We start from the raw sequence: 11,743 nt of genomic DNA, 5'->3' as shown, positions 1-11,743 counted from the left end.
ATAAGGAGAGGTGCATGTATACCTTGAGGAATCAAGTATGCTTCAGTTCAGTCCTGGATTTTGCAGGTTGTGTCAGTAGAGGTGCACAATGCTGTCTTCTTGCCAATGGGGACTGGTCTCTGGGGGTCAGGGATGGGTAAATAAAGGCAGTGTCTTAGAAGAAATCCTAAGGGCCAGGATAAAGGGGTGGTACCATTTAGCAAATTTGAGGTGGTGGTCGTTTTGGGGTTTTTTGGGGGGAGAGGGGGTGTAGACTCAGTGTTTGAGTATAGGCCAGGTTTTCTATGCCTGACTTAAACCTAAGTTGGAGCATCACTTGAAGATGGCAGAGTTAAGGTCACACTGAAGGGGTGGTGTGTATCTTAACTCTATATTTTCTTCTTTTCAGAGGCTTACATTTGCATTACCTTAACTCTTCATTTCCTAGTTGGAGTTCAGCTGAGCTCAACATTCTGGAAGGGCACGAGGCACCTATGGGCAACTTTAACTCTACATTTAGTAAGTAATAAAAATATTTCCCCAGCACCCTCTTGTACCACCACCTCCAGCTGCTTGGCAATAATTACCTTGGCCAAATGGCCCCAGAACTAGATGTATGTTAGTTCCTCCACTGCCCCAACATCATCTCCTAGTCTCCAGTCTCACTGCCTGTCCAGTACGTCTTGGTGCTCCTTCTTTCCCAGGGAGATTTCATTCTCTTTGGCTTGATCTGAGGGCACACCAATCTGGAGTTCTAAATTTTTTGCCCTTAACTTTTTCAATATTACTTCCCCATTGGGGCAGGGGATACTAGGTACTAGCTGAGAGAAATCTTGAGTGACTGAGATCAGTTTGGGGAGGAATAGAGCCGTAGTTTGAGCCCTAGGCATGTGCAAAAAAAAGAGAGAGAGAGAAATGGGTGAACAGTGGATTTGAGGCGGCTGTATCTGAGGAATTCTGTGACAAATTTGGACCACCAACCATATCCCAGATGAGATGCAGCAATTTTTAAGACAAACCAAGTAACCATGTGGATTTTAGGGCCCTTAGACTAGTTGACCTTCAAGTAGAAGGCAGTGCTCAACCTTAACTTTAGTAGAGATGGTGCGCTGTTATTATAGACAATGTGGTATTTTTCAGCTCCCTGAACTGGAACAAAAATTAGCAGCAGTTTGGTTGAGATGTCAATGAAACCATTTGGTGCTCATCATTCTTTAGCATGGCTTGTATCAAAGCACCTTGATGGGAATGTTGCCACTAGTAGGCAAACTTCAGTTCAGGCTTTCACAATGACGTTACAGCAGTTTTTATAGAGAGAGTGCTGAAAGCCATTGAACAAAACTGTAAACCCTGTATATGTTGGAAACCACTTCAAGCCCGGGGGTGCTGCCACATCCCCACACCTCTGGGCTTTCTGGCACCCCTGGGCTTTCAGAACCTCTTTGGTCAGGATGCTTGAGACAATTTCTCTTAAGATTACTAGTCTACCCAGCCGCCAAGTGGGCCTGAAACACCACAAGAACAGGCTTTTTGTGTGCTATTGCCAGTTTTGCTTCTAGTCTTTGTCTGAATGAGGCAGTGAATTTGTGAAGTGTACACACATCTAAACTGATCTTTCTGGATTACCAAATGTTTGGCTGGAATTTTGAGGCAAAAGCTTGGGGTGATTATTTTATCTAAAGTAAAATACTTTGTACCCTCTCAGACATGAAGTAGGGATCCTGTGAACCAGAGACCTCATGTCTTGTGCTTTCTGAAATTTATTTCAATAATCTTCTTCGGAGCAGCAAATCTTTTCTGCTGTAAGTTTTGTGCTACCACAGTGATACCTGGTGGTGAATTGAGTTCATTACACTTGTTAATATCCCTATTGACTGAAATCCTACACATACCCTTTATACAAACCAGACTAGTAGACATTTCCAATTTCTGTATTAATCTTATATTTCTAATGTTCTTTTCTCATAATACCCCTGCTTTGTATAACAATGTTAAAATAAAAATCAGAACACCCCAAAACCAAAGCACAGACCCTAAAAAAAATAAATAATAAAATAACAAATCCTATTCCATAATGAATACCCAGTATCTGTATTCCCTCTAGTCCAATGGTTCTCAAACTGTGGGTCATGACCCCATTTTAATGGGGTCACCAAGGCTGGTGTTAGACTTGCTGGGGCACGGGGCCGAAGCCCAAGCCCTACCACCCAGGCTGAAGCCCGAGGATTCCAGCCCTGGGTGCCAGGGCTCGGGTTACAGGCTCCATGCCTGGGACTGAAGCCCTGGGGCTTTGGCTTCAGCCCCCCTGCCTGGGGCAGTGGGACTTGAGCAGGCTCAGGCTTCAATCCCCTCTCCTGGGCTCGTGTAGTAATTTTTGTTGTCAGAAGGGGGTCGCAGTGCAATGAAGTTTGAGAACCCCTGCTAGTCTCTTCCTAACATGATTTCCTGTTGGGATAACTTAAAGTATCATCAGAATGAGAAATATTGGGTAGCATTTATAATTTTCTGCCAGCAACTCTGCATATTTTGGCAATAACAAATCATATGTTCCATGTTCTCTTCCCCATTGCAATTTCTCCAGCACAGCTTGTGTGGCAGTAATTTAGTGGACCACAGCTTTGAGTTTCTATCAAGTTTCAGGCTGTGGTAGCATTTCTGGAGCACATTTTATCATTCCATTCTTCCATTTTGATGACAAAAGATTTTCCTCAACTGCTTGTAGGTTATTTTGTTAATTTCATTGTCTATGTAAGATTGATACTGTTCCTTTCTATTTTTAACTCTTTTCTATTGAGAATGAGGTTTTCTGTCAATTACACCAGGAGTTAGTTTTGTTTTGTTTTTGGAGTGGGTTTTTTTTGTTGGTTGGTTTTTGTTCCCCTTATGGCAAAAATAAATAAATAAATAAATATTTAAAAAAACTAAGACTGGAAAGAGGCGATAACGGAATCCCTTCCTGCATCTTAAATTATTCAGTGCAATAAATTGTCCATTCTCAGAGGTTACTGTAATATTTTGTCATTTTATAATAAGCTACTTTCCAAATTATTTAAACCCTTTAGAGCACAAACATTAAGCTCAGTATCTAGAGTATCAATGGACTGGTAATTTGGCCCCATTTTGCTAAATGTTGTACATGCACAGATGTCTAATCTTCTTTTTTGTGAATCCTACTTTGCTCAAGGATCTCTTTTGGCAGTGAGTTCCAGAAGTTAGCTATACATCATAGAGAATATATATATTGCCTTTCATTAGTTCTAAAACTGTGCATTTTTTTCTTCATTTCATTGGGTGTCATCTTACCCTTGTATGTAAGAACTTCCATATACCTGCATTGACCCTGCCCATGCAATTCATTATTTACTATGTGTTTGTTTTCAGATTTTATACTGCTGCCCATCACTGTAGTATCTGAGCACCTTCTACCTAAAATTAATTGAAATAGTGAAGTCTCTAGTTAACTTCATGGTGTCTCTGGCACTTCTCCCTTTTTGGGAGGATAAAGACTCTGCTTGGGCTAGGGTTTTGGTTTGAAGAGAGTAGTTAAGCTAAGGTCAGCTATGATTATAACATTTTCTGTTGGCTGCTGGTGGAAGCTTGAGTTGTTAAAACAGGTGTAAGTGTGCACAGAGAGTGAGGCAAATTTATACTCAGCTTTGCCTGTGGTGGCCAGATCCATGGGACTTTTCATAAAACATACCTTAGGGAAAGTAGCTTTAAGGAGACTGAGAGAAGAGATCAGACTTTGAGCATGTCAAGTCTCTGCCAGGAAAAAGATATCAACTTCAAGAATAGTACTGTAACTCCTTATACAGTTAGAGCTCTGTACAAAAATAAATATTCTGATGAATGGTATAGTTCAGAGAGATGTGTACTAGCAGGGATTTCTCATTAATGAATCAGATGTTAAGTAGAGCTTAAGTGCTTAGATGACACAATGGGGTTGGGGTGGGACTGATGTGATGGTCTTGATCAGGATGGAACTGTCACTGTGCCATGAGAAGCGAGTAGTGGACAGCTAATACCTGAGGGGGAGCAGTGACAGGCCAGGTTGCTGAAGAGAGAAGAGATTGAACAAAATATGGGTGATCTGGGATTGATGAGTGAGAGAGGTGGAAGGACAGGACAGGCCTTGGAGCTGAGAGGAGAATGCATAGTAGGGGACACAGGAAGAAAAGGTGGCCAAGAGTGTAGTAATGATAGGAAGGTGTGAAGATAGGAGGGTAGGGGAATGAAAGTGATGTTCATGGGTGGGAAGTAGCAGGTGGAGGAGGGACAGTGGGTATAATAGCTTGAGAGAAGGTAGAAAGAAAAGAGGTTGTCTCAGGGGAGGATTTAGAAATTGGGCAGGCTAAATAAAGGGTGTGGGGAGTGCTTGGATTGGAACCATGAAGAACAATGAATGGAAGAGAAGAGAAATTAGTCAGGGAAGCAGAAGAGAAAAATTGTGATGCTGGAGAAAGGAAGGTGTGTGGGGGGGTGGGACTAGGTGGGGTTGTAAGGATTTTTAGGGGGCCTATCTGACTAGAAAACTTCAGGGAGCCTTACAGTATACCTCCCGCTGGGTACCCCCTTAAGTCCATCTATCAGAGTTGGAACAAAAGAAACCACCACTCACAACACCACTTTATTCACTAAAGGAGAGGGAAGGAAGGGGTGGGGGATGGATTAAGGACTCTGGAAATGTGGAATAGAAACACACACGTGCACACACACTCGATAAGGCAAAGGTGGTGTTCTACCTTTTTCAGGTGCTGCTGATGGAGAGGCTGCAGAATCTGGATCAACGAGATCAGCGATGGACACCAACGGTGGATCATAGGTGTAGAAAATGGATATGTAACCCAGACTCCCCCATCCCTTGCTGCATCATCTATGGTTGTAAGTGTGACCTAACTAATCGGACTGAGTCTACGCATGCAGGTCTGCTTCCCGAAAGAAAATAACAAACAAATCCCAAAATGACAGTTCTGTTTAATGAGTGGCTACTGCAGGCCAGTAACCAGTGTGAAAGGGTATACCACACCACAGAGAGAGAGGGTTGGACACCTGAGCCCCCAAAGACTCAAGAGCCCTTGGCCCCTCCCCTCACATGCCTTTATAGGAACCTGTTGCTTAGCAACAACAGATTCCCACTCTTTCTACTTTCCTGCCTTTTGCTCAGCGCAGGGGAACAAGAACCTGTCACAACATGGAGATCACCTTGTTCTTATCCCAGACCAAGATGGGTATAAACAATACCTTAAAACCCAACTTTGGTGTGTGTCTTTCCCAATAATTTGGCAGGGGTGAAGCTGTGACTAACAGGGTGGCTGTGATGAGCAAGTCCTAGAATGTCAGTGGTCTGCAGAGGGAGGCTGTTTATTTTGATCAGCTGACTGTGTTCAATGCTTAAATGGTCCTGTGTACTATTGTAACATTTTAGCTTCCTGCCTGGCACGACTTTTGCTTCTAATTACCCTCTTCACAGCTCCTCTTTTTCTGGCCCACATTTTTGATTCCACATTACTCTCTCAGAAATCACTTCAAAGATATTCAGCTGTTTTCTTGAGAAGGCAATTAAGAGGAGACTTTATTTAAAACCTGATTGCAAAGTCAGCAAATGTATGTTTTGCCAGGGAATTTTCCTTTTGCCTGCAGCAAAAAGAGCAGTTTGTTCAGTACAGCAATTCTGATTCATAGCATGTAAAGGACACAGCTGATTTATTGTCAGAATCTGATACCCAAGGGAATTGTTTTAGTAACATTAGCCACCCAAATGGCCCTGCGATAATATTGCTCTGCACTTACGTAGCACTTTTCATCCAAGAATCTTAGTCAAGTAAGCCTGTACCTGTGAGATAGATGTTCCGCCCATTTTACACATGAGCAAACCTAGGCACAGAAAGGTGATGACCTACCCAAGGTCACATAGTGAACTAGTAGTTGAGCTAGGAAGGAAACCCAGGAGTTCTGTCTGGCACCTCAAGAGTTTAGTTAATACAAAAAGGTGATGAGCAACTTAAATAGAATGTAATCATGGGCCGATGTGTTCGTTCTATAGAGAACACAAGTCATGTGTGCTATGTAAGACTGGAGTCTGTTTTTGAAAGGCTTTCCAAGTCTGATTTTGTTCCTTTTTATTTGCGGTGATATTCTAATGCTCTAAGACTCTAAGTGGAATTTAATGTTTGTTTGTATTCTCTTAGGAACAAGAGAATTGGTAGGCAGGAAGGAAGCCATGAAGCCCATTTTGTGCTGTTTAAATGTTTGATAAGTTAAAACACTTCCTTGTAAACTCTGTCAGGTTGCATGTAAAGGGTAGTTTGAACGTTAACAGAATCTCTTAAATTGTGTTTACAGAACATTCTATGTTAAATGCAAAACCAGGGTGAGATTTTGTTATTTATAGACTTCCCTATGGCATTCACTGTGGTATTACCTGAGCACCCCACATCGTTAATGGACTTCTCATACCTCCCGTGGGTGTTGAGGATAAGTGTCACTGTCCCTACCCCATTGTATACTTGGGAAACTTAGGCACAGATATTCTGACTTCCCACAGTCATGCAGGAAATCTCTGATAGAGCCAGAAATAGAACCCAGATCTCCTGAGTCAAAACCCAGTGCCTGAATCATACCCATTCTCCCCTTGACTCTGTCCTGTGACCTCCTTCCTGCACGGGTGGTTTGTGCTTATTGCTTTGTAACGAGGTATTTTATTTTTTGCCCAATTTCCCCTCCATGCTGTAACTGAGGGGCCTCCCTGGCTTCCGAGACAAGGGGAGGAACTCATGGAAACTTTACAGATAGCTTGTTTTTATCATGTAAATTAAGTTGATATGTCAGTTATTATCTTTACAATGTATTTGTTGATTTAAGAAAATGTGCATCTCCTTCCTTCTAGAGATGGAACAACTTTCTGCTGTGGAAGCATACAGCAATAACCATGGGAGCTTTGAAGATGAAACCTCCGGCAGCAAGGGGAGGTTCCCGGAAGTGGGTGTGACCTGGCCACAGGAGCGGCTGTGCAGAAGAGGAAGTCCTGTCCCTCCCCAGCCTGGCTGGGACTAGCAACTGGAGCCCAGTGAATGGTAGGAGCCCCTAGCTAGTGCGCCCCCAGTCCTGCCCCTCCCTGACTCCAGGCCCAGTATTAGGGGGTTAAAGGGCCTTGGTCTGACAGGGGGTGGGGAACCACGGTGCCCCCTGGACTACTGGGCCCTAGACAGTCACCCACCTAAAAGTGATGATGTTGCCACTGGCAACAGCACTGCTTTCAGAGCTGGGGTTCAAGGCCAGCAGCCACTGCTCTCCAGCCATCCACCTCTGAAGGCAGCAGCAGCACTGAAGTGAGGGTGGCAACACCATGACCCTACACGACTTCCTTTTGGGTTGGGACCCCCACAGTTACAACACCATGAAATTTCAGATTTAAGTATCTGAAACCATGAAATTTACCATTTTTAAAAATCCTATGACTGTAAATTGACCAAAATGGGCCATGAATTTGGTAAGGCCCTAATAATCAATTAAGGTGTTTTCCAACTCCTCATTAAACTAATACCAAATCTATTTGAAAACATTAAAGAGCTGCTGATGCCTTAAAAAAAAATTCTATTTAGAGGCAGTTCTCAACAGTAACCCACAGTTACCACAAGATTGTTCCAGTTATTACATTTCCTATTTTAAATTATAGGGGTTCTTCAAATGTTGTAATATGCTCACCTGCTTTGCTGTAATGTATATTGCTTGCTGGCTATCATAGTTTGTTCCATCTGAATATGTGGAAGGTGGTATCTATTGGTTCTGTATAACAATACCAGATATACAGCAGTTTTGATGTCAAATAATGTTTGGCACCCTAATACTGGGGCATTCAAAAGGCAGCATTAATGTAAATAATTGATTCTAAGAAGTTTTCTCTCTTCTAATCAGTTTGAGCACTGTTAATTCAAATCAACAGTACATGGCAGGTGCAGTGTTAGAGCAGCTAAAGATGGCTGGAGAACCCTAATTTTTGTTCTATCAACAATACAGAAAGCTTATTCCATAGTTTTGTTTTAGTTTCTAATCTTTGTATTCCTCTTCGTAAGTTTATTCCTGTAGACAACATTTCGGTTCTTATAAAATACTTGTCTGTATATTTTATTTTGTGGGAAGTTTGTATGCCAAGCCATTCTGAAGACATGAAAAGTCAAAAAACACTAGGAAAGTTTTTTTTTCTGAAAGTTAACAAGATTTTTTTTTAAATAAACCCCACAGATTTAAACTCCTTTTCTTTTTTCCCCCCTTCCCCCCCCCCCCCCCCCCCCAAAAAAAAAGTTTCCCAGGAAAAAATCTGTTCTTGGATGAGATGTAGCATATGAAATTTCAAGGGCACTGAATAATTTTGTGGAAAGGCGTGGGATTTAGAGGTTTTGGGACCCTAGCTTCAGCTTTAACCCTGGAGCCATTACTTCTGCTTCATAGTTTAAATATCCCTGAAATGTCAGGGTGTTTTTAAATCAGCTGTGTATCCACCCACATGACTACTTGTGATTTCTTGGGAGATAATGTGACAATTACGTAAAGTTTGCATGTTGTCTCAGAACTTATGAACCAAACTTATTTCCTTGGAAGGTTATTGTTGAATCTCTTTGCCTTTAGTGAAGCTAAAGGGTAAGCCTCCTTGCCTTAGCTTCCCCAAAGGCAAAGAGATTCAACAATAACTTCCAAGGAAATGTGTTGCCTTTCCTTTGGAAATCCTGACTTCACTGTAGCTTTAGACAGTAGGGTGACCAGATGCCCTGATTTTATAGGGACAGTCTCAATATTGGGGCTTTGTCTTATATAGGCACCTTACCTCCTACCCCCGTCCGGATTTTTCATGCTTGCTGTCTGGTCACCCTATTAGACAGGGCTATTTCTCACAGCTGTGATCACTGTTTAGTAAGTGGGGGAATTTTCCTCCAGTGTTCTGCGCTCAGGGGTGTGAAAACGCCTCCCCCCCCCCCCCCCCCCCCCTAAGTGCAGCGCCGGAAAGCGCCAGTGTGATCAGAGCCTGCAGCGCTGCGCGCTCGCTCGCAGCACTGCAAGCTATTCCCCTCGGAGAGGTGGAGTACTTACAGCGCTGCGAGAGAGCTCTCGCAGCGCTGGCGGCGCGACTACACTCACGCTTCACAGCGCTGCCGCCGCAGCACTGGGAAGTCCTGAGTGTAGCCAAGGCCTTAGAGTGGCTTAACACTCAGAACAGTAGTGGGAGTGGTGGGTGCTCAGCACCTGTGAAAATCCTGCCTGACTTGTGTTTGAGAGAGACTGATCACCAGCCTGTTGACCTGCTTTACTGATCGCCTTTCAGAAAAACTTCATTTCTCCCCCCAAAAGGAGAGAGGTATAGTATGAATATTCTGTCTGGGAGTGCTACTGTATCATAATTGCAAGGAAATGCATGTTTATAGAGGTAGAAGGGAAGTAGCATTAGACTGAATCTTGCGGGGGGAGAAGGGGAAGGCAGTTGGAATCAAAATTCTCAAGTTTCTGAAAAGCAAGGGTTGGTGAATAATTGACCCCTGCTGATATTTTAAGGATTTGAGAAGTTGTGGGAGCTTGTGAGGCCCCTGCTTTTCTCTAGAAACTCCATCACATGCAGTGAGAGGCCATCTATGTGATTAGACAGCGCCACCTATGGTGAAGGGGCAAGTTATGGATTTTTTTTTAAGATTCTCCATTTAAAACCACCCTTGCATGTAACACATTTCATCTACACTTTTACCATTATATACATCATTGGATGAGGAATTAAGTTTCTTTTATATTACTAACTGAAATGGACAAGGGCATCAAAAACTCCAATAGTGCTCACTGATGTAGTAAAGCAGAGTGCATTAAGATTAATGCTATACACTGTTCTCCAGTAACCAACTGCGTTACGGATGTTACAGGAAATAAAAATACCAGATAAGAAACTCCTCTGACAGGCTGAATTACTTCCTGGTTCTTTGTGGTGCAATCAGGCAGGCGTCAGTTGCGCACACAGGCACCTTTGTGGTACACTATCTTCAAAACTATAAAGTTAAACTGAGTTTGAGTGACTAGGAGGAAAACCACCTTATCTGCCCCAGTGAAGGTTTGGCAGCATAATAAATTAATGCAAATATGCCTGCTGAATCTACATGAAACTTGTTTTTTTTAAAATCACCATTGCTAAACTGCCCCCAATATAAATAGTTAAATCCCTTTAATTTAATCCTCTTTTTAAATAAACAAAAGTAATTTCCATGTGGCGGGGGAAACCAGGTTAGAATCTTCCCACCTTCTTCCACTTAACAGTACATCTAGTTGGGCAGTGACTGCCACATCCACAGCACCAAATCCTCCTCCCTCATTGTAAGGAAGCTTCTCTAATGATGCATCAGAAGGACTCTCAATTCACATGCAGCCATGAGGACAAGTCAGAGCCCGGATGTTGGTTCTTCCCGCCTCCAAGAGTACACACCATGCCAAAGCAGGAGATTTACAAAGGCATGAGTGGGAGTTAGTTAAGCACTCAACTTTCATTTGTCTTTGAAAATCTCCCCTATAAGAGGCAGCATCAACATGAGTTCTATTCGCTCTTGGTGCATAATGCACAATACTAGCAGCAATGGGAGTGAAGAGTTCTGATCTGGTAACATTTGACATCCTCTTCTCAAAGAGGCTGAGCATTATGGAGGATGAGAGGCAGTGGAAAGATCAGGCTACACTGGCTCTTTTGTACAGGTGGTAGGTGTGGTGTTCAGAGAGAATGCAGGGCTGGACCATATTACTCTTGAAGAAGATACCCCAAAAAGAAGCAATGGATAAAGAGATACTCTACCCAGGGTCGGCTCTAGTTTTTTTGCCGCCCCAAGCAAAAAAAAAATCCCTCCCAGAGCGAAGTGCCTCCCCAGGAATGCCGCCATGCTGCCTCTAGAGTTGTGCCGCCCCAAGCGTGTGCTTGGTTTGCTAGTGAGAGAGAGTGTGTGTGTATTAAATTGAATAGCTCAGATATACAAATTTTTTCTAAAGCACAATGTCATCCATATAATGAAGAACATTTTAATGTGTTACAATATTACAGTGTGTCACAGTGGTGACATACTTAAACTTCGGAAAAATTCCAAAAGGGGTCAACTTTAAGATTCCATGTTTTGTAACCTAGATAATTAAATGACACAGTGTACAGGCTAGCAGCTTTACAGCTTACCAAAATCAAACATGTCCCAAAGGAACACAGTTGAAACATTTGCATCCATAAATCTGCTATACAACTGGGTAACTAAAATGGGTAACTAAAGGTCAGTTTAACTCAGTTAAGTTTTTGTTTTCTCATATAAGAAAAATAGCTTCTCTTATTATCATCATCCTTGTGTTTGTCCAGAAAAAAACAAATTCACGTGAGTTCAGGGTTTAAGTCAAAGATAAACCCACTAAATGGAGTTGAACTGCACTTAAGTGCTGAACATGTATCATCATCAGCTTCAGCTGTCTCTACCATGGTCTGTAGGAACCCTGCTAATATTTCTTAACTAACAAAACAGATTTTTAAAGAAACCTACTTTTTATCTTGTGAAGCATAAAATAGGTCCAATCCTGCTCCCACAGAAGCTGATGGGAGTTGTTAACCATTCAGTGAGGACAGGATTGGGCCTAATGGCTATAATTATAAAAGCAGACGTGCAATGACGAAAAGCCAAGGTTATCTTATAGCTGGAATGTCAGACTAATGGGGAAAAAAGGCCACATTAAAAATGTAGTGATGGTGTGTGCCCGATGTCTATGAAGCAAT

The sequence above is a fragment of the Terrapene carolina genome, unplaced genomic scaffold (assembly GCF_002925995.2).
Source record: "Terrapene carolina triunguis isolate 2854851 unplaced genomic scaffold, T_m_triunguis-2.0 Scaffold85, whole genome shotgun sequence".
NCBI classification, from domain to species: Eukaryota; Metazoa; Chordata; order Testudines; family Emydidae; genus Terrapene; species Terrapene triunguis.
The sequence above is the reverse complement of the archived record's forward strand: the minus strand, read 5'-3'. Positions refer to the sequence as shown.